Source organism: Balaenoptera ricei, chromosome 5 (assembly GCF_028023285.1).
Source record: "Balaenoptera ricei isolate mBalRic1 chromosome 5, mBalRic1.hap2, whole genome shotgun sequence".
Lineage (NCBI taxonomy): Eukaryota > Metazoa > Chordata > Mammalia > Artiodactyla > Balaenopteridae > Balaenoptera > Balaenoptera ricei.
Window position 1 is genome coordinate 88,751,864 of NC_082643.1, and position 21,071 is coordinate 88,772,934.

Sequence of the window (21,071 nt, forward strand, 5' to 3'; positions counted from 1 at the left end):
AGTGGTAGTTTGATAGGGATTGCATTGCATCTGTAGATTGCTTTGGGTAGTATAGTCATTTTCACAATGTTGATTCTTCCAATCCAAGAACATGGTATATCTCTCCATCTATTTGTATCATCTTAATTTCTTTCATCAGTGTCTTATAATTTTCTGCATACAGGTCTTTTGTCTCCTTAGGTAGGTTTATTCCTAGATATTTTATTCTTTTTGTTGCAATGGTAAATGGGAGTGTTTTCTTAATTTCACTTTCAGATTTTTCATCATTAGTGTATAGGAATGCAAGAGATTTCTGTGCATTAATTTTGTATCCTGCTACTTTACCAGATTCATTGATTAGCTCTAGGAGTTTTCTGGTAGCATCTTTAGGATTCTCTATATATAGTATCATGCTATCTGCAAATAGTGACAGCTTTACTTCTTGTTTTAGAATTTGGATTCTTTTATTTCTTTTTCTTCTCTGATTGCTGTGGCTAAAACTTCCAAAACTATGTTGAATAATAGTGGTGAGAGTGGGCACCCTTGTCTTCTTCCTGAACTTAGTGGAAATGGTTTCAGTTTTTCACCATTGAGGATGATGTTGGCTGTGGGTTTGTCATATATGGCCTTTATTATGTTGAGGAAAGTTCCCTCTATGCCTACTTTCTGGAGGTTTTTTATCATAAATGGGTGTTGAATTTTGTCGAAAGCTTTCTCTGCATCTATGGAGATGACCATCTGGTTTTTCTCCTTTAATTTGTTACTATGGTGTATCACGTTGATTGATTTGTGTATACTGAAGAATCCTTGCATTCCTGGGATAAACCTCACTTGATCATAGCGTATGATCCTTTTAATGTGCTGTTAGATTCTGTTTGGTAGTATTTTGTTGAGGATTTTTGCATCTATGTTCATCAGTGATATTGGCCTGTAGTTTTCTTTCTTTGTGACATCTTTGTCTGGTTTTGGTATCAGAGTGATGGTGGCCTTGTAGAATGAGTTTGGGAGTGTTCCTCCCTCTGCTATATTTTGGAAGAGTTTGAGAAGGATAGCTGTTAGCTCTTCTCTAAATGTTTGATAGAATTCGCCAGTGAAGCCATCTGGTTCTCGGCTTCTGTTTGTTCGAAGATTTTTAATCACAGTTTCAATTTCAGTGTTTTTGATTGGTCTGTTCATATTTTCTATTTCTTACTAGTTCAGTCTCAAAAGGTTGTGCATTTCTAAGAGTTTGTCCATTTCTTCCAGGTTGTCCATTTTATTGGCATATAGCTGCTTGTAGTAATCTCTCCTGATCCTTTGTATTTCTGCAGTGTCAGTTGTTACTTCTCCTTTTTCATTTCTAATTCTATTGATTTGAGTCTTCTCCCTTTTTTTCTTGATAAGTCTGGCTAATGGTTTATCAATTTTGTTTATCTTCTCAAAGAACCAGCTTTTCGTTTTATTGATCTTTGCTATTGTTTCCTTCATTTCTTTTTCATTTATTTCTGATCTGATCTTTATGATTTCTTTCCTTCTGCTAACATTGGGGTTTTTTGTTCTTCTTTCTCTAATTGCTTTAGGAGTAAGGTTCGGTTGTTTATTTGAGATGCTTCTTGTTTCTTAAGGTAGGCTTGTATAGCTATAAACTTCCCTCTTAGAACTGCTTTTGCTGTATCCCACAGGTTTTGGGTCGTGTTTTCATTGTCATTTGTTTCTAGGTATCTTTTGATTTCCTCTTTGATTTCTTCAGTAATCTTTTGGTTATTAAGTAGTGTTTTGTTTAGCCTCCATGTGTTTGTATTTCTTACAGATTTTTTCCTCTAATTGATATCTAGTCTCATAGTGTTGTGGTCGGACTAGATACTTGATACAATTTCAATTTTCTTAAATTTACCAAGGCTTGATTTGTGACCCAAGATAGGATCTATCCTGGAGAATGTTCCATGAGCACTTGAGAAGAAATTCTATCCTGTTGTTTTCAGATGGAATGTCCAATAAATATCAATTAAGTCCATCTTGTTTAATGTATCATTTAAAGCTTGTGTTTCCTTATTTATTTTCATTTTGGTTGATCTTTCCATTGGTGAAAGTGGGGTGTTAAAGTCCCCGACTATGATTGTGTTACTGTTGATTTCCACTTTCATGGCTGTTAGTATTTGCCTTATGTATTGAGGTGCTCCTATGTTGGGTGCATAAATATTTACAGTTGTCATTTCTTCTCCTTGGATTGATCCCTTGATCATTATGTAGTGTCCTTCTTTGTCTCTTGTAATAGTCCTTGTTTTAAAGTCTATTTTGTCTGATATGAGAATTGTTATTCCAGCTTTCTTTTGATTTCCATTTGCATGGAATATCTTTTTCCATCCCCTCACTTTCAGTCTGTACGTGTCCCTAGGTCTGAAGTGGGTCTCTTGTAGACAGCATATATACAGGTCTTGTTTTTGTATCCATTCAGGCAGTCTATGTCTTTTGGTTGGAGCATTTAATGCATTTACACTTAAGGTAATTATCAATATGTATGTTCCTATTACCATTTTCTTAATTGTTTTGGGTTTATTATTGTAGGTCTTTTCCTTCTCTTGTATTTCCTGCCTAGAGAAGTTCCTTTAGCATTTGTTGTAAAGCTGGTTTGGTGGTGCTGAATCCTCTTAGTTTTTGCTTGTCTGTAAAGCTTTTAATTTCTCTGTCAAATCTGAATGAGATCCTTGCTGGGTAGAGTAATCTCGGTTGTAGCTTTTTCCCTTTCATCACTTTAAATATGTCTTGCCACTCTCTTCTGGCTTGCAGAATTTCTGCTGAAATTTCAGCTGTTAACCTTATGGGGATTCCCTTATGTGTTACTTGTTGTTTTTCCCTTGCTGCTTTTAATATTTGTTCTTTGTATTTAATTTTTGATAGTTTGATTAATATGTGTCTTGGCGTGTTTCTCCTTGGATTTATCCTGTATGGGACTCTCTGTGCTTCTTGGACTTGATTAACTATTTCCTTTCCCATATTAGGGAAGTTTTCAACTATAATCTCTTCAAATATTTTCTCAGTCCCTTTTCTTTTTCTCTTCTTCTTCTGGGGCCCCTATAATTCGAATGTTGGTGCGTTTAATGTTGTCCCAGAGGTCTCTGAGACTGTCCTCAATTCTTTTCATTCTTTTTTCTTTATTCTGCTCTGCAGTAGTTATTTCCACTATTTTATCTTCCAGGTCACTTATCCGTCCTTCTGCCTCAGTTATTCTGCTGTTGATTCCTTCTAGAGAATTTTTAATTTCATTTGTTGTGTTGTTCATCACTGTTTGTTTGCTCTTTAGTTCTTCTAGGTCCTTGTTAAACGTTTCTTGTATTTTCTCCATTCTATTTCCAAGATTTTGGATCATCTTTACTATCATTATTTTGAATTCTTTTTCAGGTAGACCGCCTATTTCCTCTTCATTTGTTAGGTCTGGTGGGTTTTTGCCTTGCTCCTTCATCTGCTGTGTGTTTCTCTGTCTTCTCATTTTGCTTAACTTACTGTGTTTGGGGTCTCCTTTTTGCAGGCTGCAGGTTTATAGTTCCCGTTGTTTTTGGTGTCTGTCCCCAGTGGCTAAGGTTGGTTCAGTGGGTTGTGTAGGCTTCCTGGTGGAGGGGACTAGTGCCTGTGTTCTGGTGGATGAGGCTGGATCTTGTCTTTCTGGTGGGCAGGTCCACATCTGGTGCTGTGTTTTGGGGTGTCTGTGGCCTTATTATGATTTTAGATAGCCTCTGTGCTAATGGATGGGGCTGTGTTCTTGTCTTGCTAGTTGTTGGCATAGGGTGTCCTGCACTGTAGCTTGCTGGTTGTTGAGTGGAGCTGGGTCTTGGCATTGAGATGGAGATCTCTGCGAGATTTTTGCCATTTGATATTACATGGAGCTGGGAGGTCTCTTGTGGACCAGTGTCCTGAACTTGGCTCTCCCACCTCAGTGGCACAGCCCTGATGCCTGGCTGGAGCACCAAGAGCCTGTCTTCCACATGGCTCAGAATAAAAGGGAGATAAAAAAGAAAGAGAGAAAGAAGAAGATAAAATAAAATAAAATAAAATAAATTAAAATACAGTTATTAAAATAAAAAAGTTATTAAGAAAACAAATTTTTTAAGTATTAAAAAAACCCCCAAAAAACGCACAGACAGAACCCTAGAACAAACAGTAAAAGCAAAGCTATAGAGACAAAATCACACACAGAAGTATACACATACACATTCACGAAAAGAGAATAGGGGAAAAAAATATATATCTTTGCTCCCAAAGTCCACCTTCTCAATTTGGGATGATTCATTGTCTATTCAGGTATTCCACAGATGCAGGTACATCAAGTTGATTGTGGAGATTTAATCCGCTGCTCCTGAGGCTGTTGGGAGAAATTTCCCTTTCTCTTCTTTGTTTGCACAGCTCCCGGGGTTCAGCTTTGGATTTGGACCCGCCTCTGCATGTAGGTCGCCGGAGAGCATCTGTTCTTCGCTCAGACAGGTCGGGGTTAAAGGAGCAGCTGCTTCGGGGGCTCTGGCTCACTCAGGCGGGGGGAGGGAGGGGTACAGATGCGGGGCGAGCCTGCATCGGCAGAGGCCGGCGTGATGTTGCACCAGCCTGAGGTGCGCCATGCGTTCTCCCGGGGAAGTTTTTGATCACGGGACCCTGGCAGTGGCGGACTGCACAGACTCCCGGGAGGGGAGGTGTGGAGAGTGACCTGTGCTTGCACATAGGCTTCTTGGTGGCTGCAGCAGCCGCCTTAGCGTCTCATGCCCGTCTCTGGGGTCCGCGCTGATAGCCGTGGCTCATGCCCATCTCTGGAGCTTGTTTAGGCGGTGCTCTGAATCCCCTCTCCTCATGCACCCCAAAACAATGGTCTCTTGACTCTTTGGCAGCTCCAGACTTCTCCTGGACTCCCTCCCAGCTGGCTGCGGCACACTAGCCCCGTTCAGGCTGTGTTCACACAGCCAACCCAAGTCCTTTCCCTGGGATCCGACCGAAGCCCGAGCCTCAGCTCCCAGCCCCCGCCCGCCCCGGCGGGTGAGCAGACAAGCCTGTCGGGCTGGTGAGTGCTGGTCGGCACCGATCCTCTGTGCGGGAATCTCTCTGCTTTGCCCTCCACACCCCTGTGGCTGCACTCTCCTCCGTGGCTCCGAAGCTACCCCCCTCCACCACCCGCAGTCTCCACCCACGAAGGGGCTTCCTAGTGTGTGGAAACCTTTCCTCCTTCACAGCTCCCTGCCACTGGTGCAGGTCCCGTCCCTATTCTTCGTCTCTGTTTTTTCTTTTTTCTTTTACCCTAACCAGGTACGTGGGGAGTTTCTTGCCTTTTGGGAGGTCTGAGGTCTTCTGCCAGCGTTCAGTAGGTGTTCTGGAGGAGTTGTTCCAAATGTAGATGTATTCCTGATGTATTTGTGGGGAGGAAGGTGATCTCCGCGTCTTACTCTCCTGCCATGTTGAAGCTCCACTTGCATCCACTTTGGTTGCAGCAAAGTAGACAGAGGTAGCAGGTGCAATGAAGACTTTACCTCAGTGTATACTCAGCACCTTTTAAGAGGGAGATATGAGGCTGTTATTAAGTTTATAATTTTATAAGTGAAAAGTGAAAAGCTTCCTGTAATAAATAAGAGTTTGTCTTCCCTTTATTCCTCAATTTAAACTGGGAAGTAATCAAAGTTTCATTGGGGAGGCTTTGCTCATGGGATTCAATTGACAAATTGAATTTTTCATTTGAAATGTACAAATGTCACAATAGAGAAGTAATACATTTATATAATAATGTGTAATGTACTTAACATAAATATATAAAATTTACTTGGCAAATAATTTAGTGATACATATATTTGTATATAAGTTATCTAGTAATATGTTATAAAAGATTATCAAATTTCTGAAACCCATTTTGAGCTGTTTTATATCCTAATAGCCTTAGTTTTCAAATAATGAAGATTAATCAATAATATAGTAACTAAACTGTTTAATAATAAAAGCTTCCAGAACATGAAGTTTATCATATGGACACTTCAGTGATTTAATCTTCACATGACAATCTTGCCATAGTAGTATAGAAAAGAGAATATTTCTCTCCACATTTTTCCTGCTATTTAATAACTTGCTATTTCCCATTGAATGAAGCTCTTCAGCATTATCTGGCTTTCAAAGAAATCTGCAGTTTGATTCCAACTAACTCTCCCAGCTTCAATTACCTGACTTCACTTCAACCACTCACTCTAAATCATAGACCAGGCTCTATGCATGTGATCATAATCTCTCTGCTCTATGCATTAAAAAAAACCTCAAATTTATGAATTCTGTTTATCAGGTTATCTCTACCATCATTTACAACTTGTATAAAATAACAAAGTAATAATATAATTCCATCAAAGCTCCCTCAACATAAAATAATAATTAGCTTTATCAATATTATGTTTTGCTATTTTGAAAAAAAATACTTTCTAAAATAAACGTTTTTTAAATAATAAAAACCACCTATTTTAGTAAAGTGTAACTCATTTGAGACTTCTTTCATAAAGAAACATACATTTCAGATGAATCTGTCGGGTCTGCATTTTATCAGTTTTTCTAGTCTGACTAGCATTCATCAGTATAACATCTAAGTACTGATGAGAAAAGGGACTCATTATTTTAAAGACAGTATGTTTTTCATTAATAAGTTCATTAGACATTTTGAAATAGGATAAAAGTAATAACTGGAATACTCATTACTGCTTAATCATCCTAATTACCTGACTATTCTTTTGGTGGAGTTCTGTCAATACAATTATTGAAAACCTCCATTTACTGTTCCTGTCACTCCACTTCTGTGTGCTCATGTGAAAGTTCTTATTAAAACTAATTTGTTTTATGCACTGGCAGTCATGTTTAAAAGTCAGCAGAAAATATAAATCATCCAATTATTCCTATTGAGGAAACAGCATGGAAGTGTTGATAGATTTAGAATGATGGTTTGTAGAGCTTTGCATCACTGTGCAATGTGAGGGGCTTTGACGACCTGATCCAGATTTGAATCTGTTGTTATAGCCTTTGTTCTGTTGAAGATTATTTATTCCTACACACTCAAGGATACATGGCATGATGGGTAGAAAATACAGGAATAAAAAAGAAGATAAATTATGGTGTGGGCATTCTTGTAGAAAGGCATCTGTTGTGGAAACAGATGAGGTTTATCAGTTTGGAGTAATTACCAATGCCTTTTAAAAATCAATGTCAACTAAGCCACTTTCTGTGTCAGAATTTCCCCTAATCGGATTTATTCGAGATGTTAGAGTATACAAAATAATGATCATCTCCTTAATTGAAACAGCCAGAAACCAAAAACCGTACCTCTCCACCCTCTGACACAGACATCAGGGGAAAAACTGCTCATTAAAAATCTGGGGAAATGGATAAAAATTGGTGTCATTCCCTGAAAAGTTGAAAACTCAATGTGGTATACAACTTAGAGACTCTTAATAAAGCACTGTCGAAGACAGCACAGCTGTTGCTTTGAAATGCAACACTATTTTCTGTGTTGTCTTAATGTTAGTCTTTGATAATGAATAAAGAAAACAGCCAATTTAAAACTCAGAGACGTCCTTCGAGAACAGAGAAAGTTGAATGGCAAACTGAGAGCAATTTAGAGAAAAGTAAATGTCACCGTAACACTCCAGATGGTTTAGAGAACTTTCTCAATTGAGCTATGCCATTCCCACTGGGAAGAGGCGTTAAGCTGGCCCAAAATTCCACCAAAGAAGCTGGGCACCAACACATTTACTTCTCAAATAAACTATATTCTATGCTCTAGTTTTAGTTAAAGCTCTTGAATAGAGGAGAAGAAAGATTCTATTCACTGACTAAATTCTGTTCTTAGGAAAGCAGAGAAAAACACCGGTATAGGTCTTATTTGAATGCTGGCAAACATACTCAGGTTATGCACAGATTAAGACAAGAAAATCTCCCTCTAGGAGACTTTCAGAGGAACTCAGTCTGGACCTACTCTGGCCATGACCCGTGCTCACCACAGAGCCAACCATGGAACCAAGAGACCATGCCCTTTCAGAGCCTACAGGCCTCCCTTTCTTGTCCCAGATACCCAGGACCTTGCATGTCCTGTCTAAAAGCCTTAAGCTTTCTTCCAGTAATCCTGCAGGCATCTTTCCCAGCTCCATCCTCCCAAGGGTGCATCATGTACCTGGTAGCCACATGGTGTCTGGTGGCTGTTTCTCTGGGGCTATGGCTGAAGCTTGGGTGGATGGGATGGAGTATCTACATGCGCGCATACAACACCTTACACAGTGTAGGAACTGAGAAGAATAAGAAAAGAGAGGTGGAATCTCAAGTCAGAAGATAGGGATCAGCTCTTCTTGCATTGCCATTTTCTGTGTGGATATCTATCTAAACTTGCAACTGGGTTTTAAGATTGTTCTTGACGTATATTTGTCAGGATAAGAAGATGAAACATTTGTTTTAATAGCTGCTTACCTTGATTTATAACTTTAAGTAATTTAGACTTATGGTATGTGGACCCCATTTATAATCTTTCTGTCGGATCCACAAATGTTAACATTGGACGTATTCAGGCTTGAATTTCCCCCTACTTCAATTTCAAAGACAATTCTCTTCCATGGTTAATCTGATCATTTAAGAGGAATCTTCATTTTTAAATGTAAAAGTCTTTATTATTTTTCTTCTTCTCTGTAACATTAACATTTTTGGAGATGGATTTTGTCATGAAATTTTTCAACTGGATCCATCATTTTGCGTGTGCTCACTCTCTCTCTCTCTCTCTCTGTTGTATCATTGTCTTATGCACAGGTTCTTTCTCCATCACCAAGGAATGACTAGGACTTGCTAACTTGCCTTGGCCTTCTCTATTGTAGTTCTCTCACAAAACGAAGAGAAGAAGGAAAAGAAGGGGGAGGAAGAGGGAGAGGAGAAGGAGGGGGAGGAGGGGGAGAAGAAGGAGAGGAAGAAGAAGGAGAAGAAGAAGAAGAAGAAGAAGAAGAAGAAGATGAAGAAGAAGAAGAAGAAGGAGAAGAAGAAGGAGGAGAAGGAGAAGGAGAAGAAGAAGAAGTAAAAAAAAAAAGTCTCAAAGGAAATTGAAAAAATATATAGAATTGAAACGAAACTGAAAACACAACATATCAAAATATGTGAGATACAGCTAAATAAGTTCCAAGAAGAAAATAAGAAAATTTATACCACGAAATACTTAAACTAGAAATGAAGAAAAGACTCAAATCAATAACCTAAGTTATACCCAAAGAAACTAGAAGAGTAAAACAAAACCAAAGGAAGCAGAATAAAGGAAATACTAAAGACGGGCAAAAATCAAAGTAATTAAAAATAGTAAAACAGCAGCAAAACCAATTCAACAAACGTTGTTGCTTTAAAAAATTCAATAAAATTGATAAAACTCTAAGAAGACTGACAGAAACATTGAAAAATGGGGAAGACACTAATACATAAATCACTGATATCAGAAATGATATGAGATATTACTAGGCCCTGTACCCATTAAAAGAATAATAAGGAAATACTATGAATACATGTGTGCTCATAAATTCAACAACTGAGAAGAAAAAAATTCTTTCAAAACTATAAAATCCAATCAATCAATTTCAGGCTATGAAATCAATAGTCTGAATTCTTACAACCATTAAAATAATTGCATATGTATTTTAAAAGTTATAGAAGAACAAATCTCCATACTGTGATGGCTTTACTGGAGAACTCTACCTAATAAATAATAAAGAATTGACACCAATTCTACGCAAACTCTTCCAGAAAATAGAATGGAAGAGATGATTCCCTGATTCATTGTATGAAGCTCGGATTACACTGATATAAAAAAAGTCAAATAAATATAAAAACAAACAAACAAAAAAAACAAGTACAGACCAATATTTATCAAGACTTTAAAAACAATAATTGTTATCAAAATAGTAGCAAATACAATTCAGCAATAAATAAAATTAATTTTATATCATAACTAACTGGGGTTTATTCCAGAAATATAAAGATGATTCAACATTTGTAAATCAATCTGTTCAATCCATAATATCAACAGGCTAAAGAAAAAAAATCATACAATCTTATAAATTAATCCAGCAAAGGCATATAACAAAATTTATGATAAATTTTCTCAGCATTATTTATTTTACCATTATAAGGACGTTTTCTTAACTTGATAAAAAGCATCTACAATTAACCTACAGCTAACATTACATACACTTAATGGTAAAAGACTGAATATGTTCCTTTTAAGATCAAGGATAAAGCAAGGATGTCTGTTCTTACCGCTCTTATTCGCATAATACTAGAAGCTCTAACCACTGCAATAAGGCATGATGAAATAGAAGAAATATTGATTAGAAAGGAGTAAATCATCTCTGTTTTTTTAATGTAAAAAATCCAAAAAAATCCAAAACAAAACAAAAAAACAAAAACTCCAAAAATAATAATGAGCACAGAAAGTTTGCAGGATACAATGTCAGTACACTAAAATTTACTGCATTTCTACTTAGTAACAATGGACGTGTGGAAAATGAAATTAAAACACAAAATCATTTACAATCACTCTAAAGATAATGAAATACATAGGTATGCACGTAACAAAACAGGTACAGAATCTACATGTTGAAAATAGAATATGCCAGTGAAAGAAATTAAAAAAAAAAAAAAAGAGATGAAAAACTAAGTAAACTGAAAGACATAGTGTGGTCATGGATGGGAAAACCTAACATAAAAAAATGTCAGTTCTCTGAAAACTGGTCTGTGATTTAAAGCAATTCCTATCAATATCCCAGACAGATTATTTTGTAGACATAAAAAAGCTTATTCTAAAATTTACTTGGAAAGGCACAAGCCTTAGAATATTACTCCACCCAATCTTAAGGCACAGATTGTTTACAAAGTGTGTGTCAGTAAAGTGTACATGAGATTACTCTGTATTATTTTTACTGTTGCATGTGAATCTACCATTATCTCAATAAAACTTTCCATTAAACGTCAAGTAATTACAAGTTTTCAAGATGGTTTCCATGAGCATTTTCATTACCACACTTCTGATTATGAAGAGATATGAAGTTCTGACTATGGAGGAATATGAAGTTATGAGAAATAACCATATTATTCCTTAGCCTGTGGAAGACTAAACAAAGGAGTCAATTTAAAGTGAGGAGAGTGGATGTAAATTCATGAGATGAGCTAGCAAGTAGTCATACAAGACCTCTATCTATGAGGTCTGCCAGGAGAGCCTAGAGAACTCTCTCTCCTAAGTGGTTACGTTAGTATTTCTTAACAGGTATGAAATGGAATACTACTAATACAAGATATAAATAGGTGTTTAGAGAAAAAACTTTTTCATTGCACAAGTAGATGCTGAGTTACTAAAAGTTAAGATTTCTTTAATCCAGGCATTTACAGAGACTAAATTTAGTGTTCATTTTTAAGTCCCTAAGAAGGAGAGATAAAATATAAATGCTAAAAAATTCTGCGTGTCTGTGTGTGTGTGTGTGCGTGTGTGTGTGTTCATGCAGCACTTTTTTAGGACTGGTATTCTTTGGAATATATTTTTGCAAGGGCTGGTTTAAATCAGAGCTGACCAGCACAGTCTCTAACTTTTACCATACATTATACTTCAATTATCCAAGCAATTGCCTTTACTTTTTGCCAGATATATAAAATATTTGCAGTTGTTCTTTTTTATGTTTGTTTTATGAAGACCTACAGAAAAACAATCAAGTTTTTCTCAATTAAAAAATCATGTAAAAAAAATAGATCTGTGAAATTTAAAAAAATCATGTAAAAGAAATGTTATAAGTACATTTTAATTTATTTTTCCTCTCAATAAATATTGTACTTAGTTGGATTTTTGATATGATAATATGTAGGTCAACAATTAAATTCAAATATAACTTTATTTTTGACAAAATCTCGAAAAGGGTAACTCGCAGTGATCTATGTATGAGGTATGATTTTTCTACTTCTGCAGGCTCTTATATTTTTATTTAAATTTGATAATTCATGATATTAAAATGCCTTTGTGAGCTGGAGCAATTCACTAAAACTGTGATTCCCTGAGGTCATCCTGTTCCAAGCACATAGTTATTTATTCTCATTTCACTGCAGTGATTTGACTTAGCATAATGCTGATCGGCCTCTATTTTTGACTCTGAATTTTATTGCGGGCATGTGTCAGCTTATTCCTGAAATGGTTATACATAAGCTCTTCTCAAATATTCAGTCCTATTTTGTGGTCTCTTTTCAGGCAACGCTTCCATTGAGAGCAATGGCCCTGACTTAGCTCTTCAGGTGTCTCACCAGTCAGGATGTAAGTTACATTTCTGATGGGATGAACTATTCCAGCAAACACATTCCCATAAAGAGAACAAGGCTGAAGGTTCTTAATATTCAAGCCTGCTGCAGATAAGAGCCTTCTCTTAAGCAAGCACATTAATCTTATCTTTTCTTAGGAGCACGCTTTACCAGTGACCCAAGCCAAGTGTTTTCATGTGGCTCTCTTTGTTTCAGGGCTCTAAGTTGCAATGCAGAGACAAAATGTTCTTTTGCACCCCCAAATCAAGTGATCTCCATTGCTTCTTTATCTTGAACATTCAATCATCATACATACACAAGTTAACATATTGATATGGCACAGAATTCAGGGACAAGTGTGTAACTTGTGTATATGTTGAAGTTTATCTTTCTCCCCAAAAAACTTCAGACTTTCTCATCAGACTTACTAGGAATAGTCTCAGAATTTCTTCTTCTGGAAGGTGCCATCTGTAACACTTTATAAAGAAATATCAAGGAAGGATTCTATTATTAAGCTACATTATTTATTTCTTCCCCCCATTAATCCCTTATGCTTTATAACTTAATATATTCTTTCTTTAAAATTATCAATATTAATAAATTAGAATGTTTATTCCTACATCAGGTAAAAATGCCTAGCTGAACTACCATCAAATTTTCATGGTATGCTTGGAGTAATTCATCTAAGTTAATGTAGATTCTTGCAGTATATGCAAAATTCACTTCAGGATTTCCTGGGCAACACCTCCAAGAGTAGGTAATAATCATATGAATTGAAACCAAGCTATAGTGTGAGGCTATGTGGCTTTGTATTGATGAAATAGGCCATACATCAAGGTTATTGCAAAGAAAGTGTGATATTAAATATGAATCTCAAATTGAAAGTCACCAAGAGCAGATACACTAAATTTCAGGCATACTTTTCACCTCCTAGGTGAGTAACTCTATGTTGATTGTTCCAGAGTGAGTACCAGTAAAGTTTTATGTCACCATTCTCTGAAACAAATCTACAGAATCCTTCATGCACCTATCATTTCTATTGGGGTCCTAATGTTGGCAACACACTTCTATAGCTTTGTTATTTTAGCCCTCATAACAATCCATGAGCAAATCAGTAAATGCATTGAAACCCTTATTTTTAAAATGAAGAAATTTAAATGTTCTATCACTGTCACATACCCCGTTAAATTGGAGAGACAACCTAACCTCATGCCTCACCCATAGTTTGCATTTAATAATTTTGTTTTTCAATCTTGATTTAACTATAAATTTAACAGTTATTTTTCCCCTCTGTAAATCTGCTTTCCCCCTCTTATCATTTAAATTAGAAAAGGACAGGGGTAATGGATTCTTCGAGCAGTGTTTGAAAATTTTAGGTGGGCAGAGCTTTCAAGATGGGAAAAACTGGAATACAGTCATGCATAAAAACGCTGATAAAATGGAGGAGTGGGGCCATTAGACATTGATTGGATGAGAAAGACCAGGAACTTCAATGTAAGGTGGAAATTAGGAGGAAGGGAGCGATTGAAAGCAACCTGGAAAACTCCAGAAGGAATAGAGAGGCTTTTAATGTCAGAGAGAAATTAACAGACCAGCTGAGAAAAATAAATTATAACTGCAGCGTGCTACCTATTGTCTTACAGCTTCAAATTCACGTTTTAATTACATTTGCCATTACTATGTGATTCTGTGGCTGACACCATGCAAACTGTGGTTCTTTTTTAGCTGCCACCTCATTATATCCAACCATTAGGAGACACAGAAGAGATTAAAAAGAAAGCAAAGGATTTCGCTTATTCTGTATGCTGTTCCTGGCAGAATCCCTTAGGAGCAGCAACACATCACCCCAGCAGCAGCAGTTTGCTAAAGCATCATCAGTTGGTTCCAACCTCCGGCATCCTTCGCTCATCTAGAATCAGCTATGTGACATACCCTTAGAGATACCAGCAGCAACCAGGTAACAACCCCTCATCAGTTCTGAGCCCCAGCTCTGTGGAGCCCCTCCTCTAAGCTTCTATGTTCTGTTAATCCCATTCTAATCCCTTTCTTCTCCATCACTAGTGATGATAGCTTTTTCATGCAGTTATTATCTCTGAGTCACTCAGTGTTCCCTCTGTGTATTCAGGTCTCTTATACCTGTGTGACAAGTTCCCTACATTCAATTATCTCTGTTGAAATAACTCTGTTGAATAATGGTTTTCATTTGCCTGTAAAATCCTGACAAAAACTAGGCTATTTTAAGAAAAGCCAATACAAATATAAATGTATAATTCCGTGGTGTATAAAATTTTTTCTCACTTGGTATACCCCTATTTCTAGGCATTTGTGAGTCAAGTTTGTCATTATCTCAGATTGAGAATATATCCTCTTTTCTAAGCATGTCAGTAAGAGAACTGGAATTTATAAATTAGGCCAAAGCCACCTGTTTGGTTGTTGGTTTTAATCTTCCATTTGGATGTATAGGAATAGTACAATATTCCCAGAAAACATACTTTGAATGTTTGGAAATGGGGATCATTTGGGCCTGATAGCTAGTTGGCAAGTGTGTGCCTGTGTTTGTGTCTCCTTGTATACCTAATGTTATTTTTGTAAAACCGTATATAATCATGTAGGTGTGCATTAGCAAAAAAAAAATGCCCAAAATTTGGAATATAAAAGTAAACCTTATAATGCAGTGCAGTTTTTTTCAAAGTTGTTAATATTAAAATCATTGCTACAGTGATGCTAAAATTGCACTACATGGTTCCAAAAAATTGAGTTAAATGCTCTTAGGTAATTAATTTTAGTCATATTCTGAAACATCAAGATTTCAACAATTTAAAAACCATTTGTTGGCATGGAAACATGAACTTAATTAAAACTAGATTAAAATAATTAACCTAAAACATATTGTACTACTGAGTGTTTGATTTGAATACTTTGGAAGAAAAAGAACATTTTTCATAATCATTTTAGGTGTTTTATCTAATGGAAGTGTTTACGTTTTATAATGGACCTATACATGTGCTAATGTGTCAAATGACTGTTTTCATGGGGAGGGCATGGTTATGAGGAAGATTTCCATTAAATGAAATGCCAGTTTTCTTGTAGGAATTTAAAGAGCAGAACAGTTTATGAATATTGCTTATTGTCTTTGCTTAACCAAAGTATCCAGGATATTTGAGGAAAATAACCACAGTGTTATCCTTTATTTCATCCTTTATTTTTCATTCCAATGAACTAAGATTTGTGTCACATTAATGAGGGAGATCACACCACGATGAGCCACAAAAATAAAACATGGGTTAGAGTAGGAAAGCAAAAAAATTTATGGCAAAGATATAATCATTTCTGGATTTTTAAGAACCAGTGTTTTCTCTTTTTTTCCTGTGGTTACCAAAAGGGGAAAGGTTGGGGGGGAGGAATAAATTAGAAGTATGGAATTCACAGATACACACTACTATATATAAAATAGGTAACCAACAAGGAACTACTGTATAGCACAGGGAACTATACTCAATATCTTATAACAACCTATAATGGAAGAGAATGTAAAAAAAAGAATATATATATTTATATATATATATGTGTATAATTGAATCACTTTGCTGTACATCTGAAGCTATCACAACATTGTAAATCAACTATATTGCAATAAAAATTTAAAAAGAACCAGTGTTTTTGCAGCAGAGAAGCCCATAAGTACACAAAGAGTATTCACTGAATACATTTTAGACTTCCTAAAAGTTTTCAAATCAAAGGTTTGTTTGTTGGCTTTTTTATTCACTTTATCAATACTGAGTGTTAGTCACGTGGTAGGCTCAACTTTGGACGATTTAAATAGATCCACTGGAGATGTCTTGCTGTCTCGCCACCACATCCACATTGTCCATTCTTTCAGTAACAGTATAAATCTCTCTGGGTCTCATTCTCTGTGCTTTGAGCAGACTGATTCCCACCCTAGGTCTAAACCTGTGTGGAGGTTTTGTAATGTGTTTACTTGGCTAGGCTGAACTACATTTCCCAGAATTCTCTTTAGTGTGTATTTCTACTTATTGTGGCCACATGGAAGATTCTTAGAAGATTTGGAAGGCAGAAAGGAGGCAGCAGCCATTTTGTACCTCATGCATATTCTTCTTGATCTGCTGACTCAGCTCTTAGGTTGAAATAGCACTGGGTTTGCAACTGCTCAAACTTTTGCTGGATTCTTCTATAGTGTCTCTGACTGCTGGGCCGTGTGTGTGTGTGTGTGTGTGTGTGTGTGTGTGTGCTTATCTTAGTGAGGAAGACCCCTGGCTTCTACAGTATATTCAAACATCAAACATGTTGGTTTGTTTGCCTGGCACACAAGTGGGCCCACTGTAGAAAGGCATTTCCATTAGATGCCTATTCCATGACTGGGCACCACAGGAGAAGCTGAAGTCTACAGTTGAAAACACAGATATTTACTGGGGCTGGGGTTTTTGTTGCTGTGCTTTTGCTTTCCTCTGTATTTGGAGTGGAACAGCACAGGCAGTTTTGTTCCTTTCACTGTCAATCACCGCAACACCCTCCCCTTAGCTCTCCTCACTTTCCCAGGGATTCCACCTCTTAGTGTCCCAATCAGGCTTTGTCACAAGTGCTCAAACCTTAATCTGCAGCACGCTGATCCCTCCTAGCTTCACAAAATGGCACCTAAGGTCTTCAGTGTATTATCCTGCTCTCCCACCTTGTCTTCCAGCCCCGAAGCTAGCAGAGCAGTGGAAGCCTACAAGTCCTCCTCTAATCACAGCTCTTCTTCCAACTGTCTAACGAGAGCTTCAGCTCTGGCTGGGCATCAGTGTCCAGCTGGCCTGCCCACAGTAGAGGCCTGTCCACCTCACAGCCATTCGTTTCCCTTCTGTGCTGCAACGTGTTCTCGGCAGTTACTCAGACAATTGCATCATATCAGCTGGCACTTTGGGGGCATCCCTGTACTTATGTGTCAATCCATACACACCTAACCTATGGGACACCTTTCCCCCACTTAGAGGTCAGTGGCTAACCCAGGATTTCCCCAGCGGATGTCTCTTTCCCACGGCCTATTTCTTTGTTCTCCTGTTTCACTCACCAATTGTTGGTTTGAAACCTCAGGGGCTTCTCAGGTAAAATCTGAAAATGGTCTCTGTACATGCAGGGCAAGGAGAGACTGAAAAAAGAGGCAGATCACTCCAGTTTGGCAGGTGGGAGGATTAATAAGCAAGAGATCTTACATATGAGGCTTTCCTTGGGTGACACAAGAGTAGATCTCCACACCCACCTGTTAGAGTCTTAAATGTTGATATGGAGACCTTAACTGGGTTCAGTCATGTTTACCAATGCGAAGGCCTAAACAACACATGCTCTCTCAGAGGGCTGCGTTTCTGAAAATGGCTCCAGCTGTGATAACTGTGGGCAGAATGTACATTGGACAGGGGTTGGGGGTGAGGAGCGTCCGATTGCCAGGATCCAGCTTGTGGGTCAACTGGCCATTATGTCCTCTCAGTAACTTCCTACCCTCTATACTGAGATTTTCTATTAATGCAACTGAAAGGTTTTTTTTTTTTTTTTTTTTAATGGTGCAAGAGCTTCATTCATTTTCCCACAGTTCTTTGAGAGTGTTACCATTATATTCATTTTACTCATGAGGCCTGCAGAAACTGAGGCTTGGAAAAAGTAAATAGTTTATCCAAGGTCACATAACCAGTTCCAGTAAGAGTTTCATTTCAACACAGGCCCATTTAATTTCAAAGCCAGTTGTATGTTACATGATTAATTAAGAGAAAGGCAGGTAATTATCATAACGATGCATTGATTTCAGGAAGATCTTCTACAAATAAATGGCAGCCATAATTTAAATATAATTTTGGAAAGTGTTGGACACTTTTAAAAAAGTAACTATATTTTACAGCATGTAACTTCCTTCTGTGACATGGTCTTGGATTGCATTAAATAATTTTTAGCATTAAGCACTTGAATTCTCACAACAATCCTCTCTCTGAGTTGGTTGCTTTTATTGTCCCCATTTTACATACGAAGAAATTGCAAATTAGTGTCTCAGCAAAATAACCAATAAAACTAATTTTAAAAACTAATAAAATGATTATTCAAATTGGCATCTGAGCAAATTAACACAAATGTGAAGTAAGAGAAACAGGATTCAGTGACATATCTGTCTCATTCCAAAACCAGTGCCCTTATCCACTATACCATGGATTTCTGCCTCAGGAAACTGCTAGATACCATGCACCATGCCAGATGATGGATATACAATGAGGAGTATAAACAGAGTGCTTGACACCAACTAGCTTATCATCTAGTAAGACAGCCAGAAGCACGAACATATTAGTTCACTGTAGTACATGTTATAATATTAGAAAATAAGAGCCTTGTTAGAAAGAAAAAGAAAAGAACACAGGATACATCAGAAAGATTACCAAAGTCCTGCTTACACTCTTGTTCAGTATTCATTTATTTGTAAACATGGATTTTCTTTGTGAATCTCCTGATATAGAAGTTGAAAATATTCATCAGAGCTGGTGAAAAGCAATTTTTCTTTAAATCATTTGAAAAACTTTCCTCATGTCTTGAGATAACTCTGTTTATAATTTCTTCAATTCAGTTCAGCAGATACCTCTGGGGACCCAATCTGATACTGAAGATTTAAAATATAGATTCTATTTTTAAGAAATCGACCTCAATTAAGTGGTTATTTCTTACATATGTATTGAAATCAGCTTTAAGAGTGATATAAATTTGGGGATTATTAAGAAGGAGTACACTCTTGTTGAGAAGATGAGTTAGGATTGAGGACACAGCTTTCAAGATAACCTCAATTATCATGAAATTATTTCAGTAAGAGTAGTGTAGAAAAGTTTTTGTTTTGTTTCATTTAGGTTGGAAGGGACAGCATGGATAAAGATACAAAGATGGCAAAAAATGGATCATGTTTGAGAAACAAGAAGCAATTTATTTGGCTGGTGCATTAGGAAAATAAAAGAGGTAGTGAAGGATATGTCATGAAACATGAGGAAGAACTGAAGACAGCATTGGCTACAAGGCTGAGTAATTTGTATTTTCTTTGGTAGAAAAGACTTTGGAGGATTTCACATAGGCAGTTAAGTCTGGCATGATTATTGGCAGAGGGTTTACATTTATTGTCAATCTCCTTATCATTTTTAATAGAAACTTGTTGAGGGTCTACTACACGCAAGGTGATACAAACAGGTCATCCCCCCAAGTAATGCATAATCTATTTGTTGAGTCAAGAGAGAAATCTTGAAGACTAATAATGATACAATGGTTTGCAGCAGCTCCACACAATTAGATAGATTCTTAATGAATTATAGCAATGCCACTGCTGAAAATAATGAATTCAAGTCTGAAATATCGACTATTTATATCATCAAAGCAAAAACAACTGTATTTGCTTCCCTTTCCTTTGGCCATGACTGTGTGATCATTAGAATTGCTTATGAGATTTAATTTTTTTAACTGCTTCAGAAACCCAGCTTTAGGCAATTAATTATATAAGCAATGTTGTGAGGGAGATTAGTGGCAAAGATGATCAAAATTACTGAAGTGACTATATCCAGAAATTTCCACTAACACACATAACTCTGTTTCTTTACTTTCTCACACATTCTGGTTTGGTGGAATTCAATGAAAATGATGGGAGATTGCAGATTGTTTAAAAATTTATTTTATCGTTGTGTAAAAACAGCCTTGTAAATGCTAATATTGAAAATATATACATATTCTGAATATATATACAGGAAAAGGCCAATGTCCCAATTTGAAGGTAGTCTGGCAGGAAAAATTCTCTCTTGGGGAAGGGCCATCCTTTTTTGTTCTATTAGGCCTTCAACAAACTGGGTGAGTCCAATCTAATTTAAGGAGGGAAGTCTGCTTTACTCAATCTACCAATTTCATGTTAACTTTGTCCAAACACACCCACACAGAGATAATAATCATGTTTGACCAAATATCAAGTTGAAACATCAAATCAGCCATCACACTATCTACACATTTATCTATAACATTAGAAAATTTTAAGTGCTATGGAAAATAACCAAGCAGGAGATTGAGATTGGAAATACTGGATCTGTTGAAGACAGTTGCATGTTTGAACATGATTGACGTGGAATGTCTTACAGAGAAAGTGATGTTTGAGTAAAGATCAGAAAGTGGATAGTGGTAAGATATCCACTAAGCCATAAATGTATCCATTAGAACTTCCAAGAACAGGAAACAGTAAGAGAAAAGACTCTGAAGCAGGAGTTAGCCTGGAATGTTCCAGGAATATCAAGGAAACCAGTGTGATTGCAAGAGAGTCTGTGACAGTGAGAATAATGTGAGACAAGTTCAGAGAGATAAAGGAATCAAGATCATGTAAGGTTTTCAAAACCACTGTACAGTCTTTGTCATTTACTCTGATTGAGATGGGTCATCACTGGAGATTTTGAGCATGACACTGTCATAATCTGACATATATTCACATAGGGTCATTCTAGCTACTCTATTAAAGGTACATTACAGGGCAACAAGAGTAAAGGCAGACACCTATTAGGAGTTATTGCAGTAACACAGGTGACAGATGATGGTGGTTTAAACAAGAGACATCAGGGCAGGTGGTTAAAATTAAATTAGCCTAAAATATTTCTTTGGAAGCCACACATATAATAATGGCTAAAAATCAATGCATTTTAAAATTGACATGAATCTTATGCCATCTTTGTTTATCTTAAAATCATGAATATAAAGCTAAATTTTATTTATTTAGTTTATTAAATATTTTAATTACTTGCCGAAATAATCACATGCTTATCTTAGAGAACTGAGCA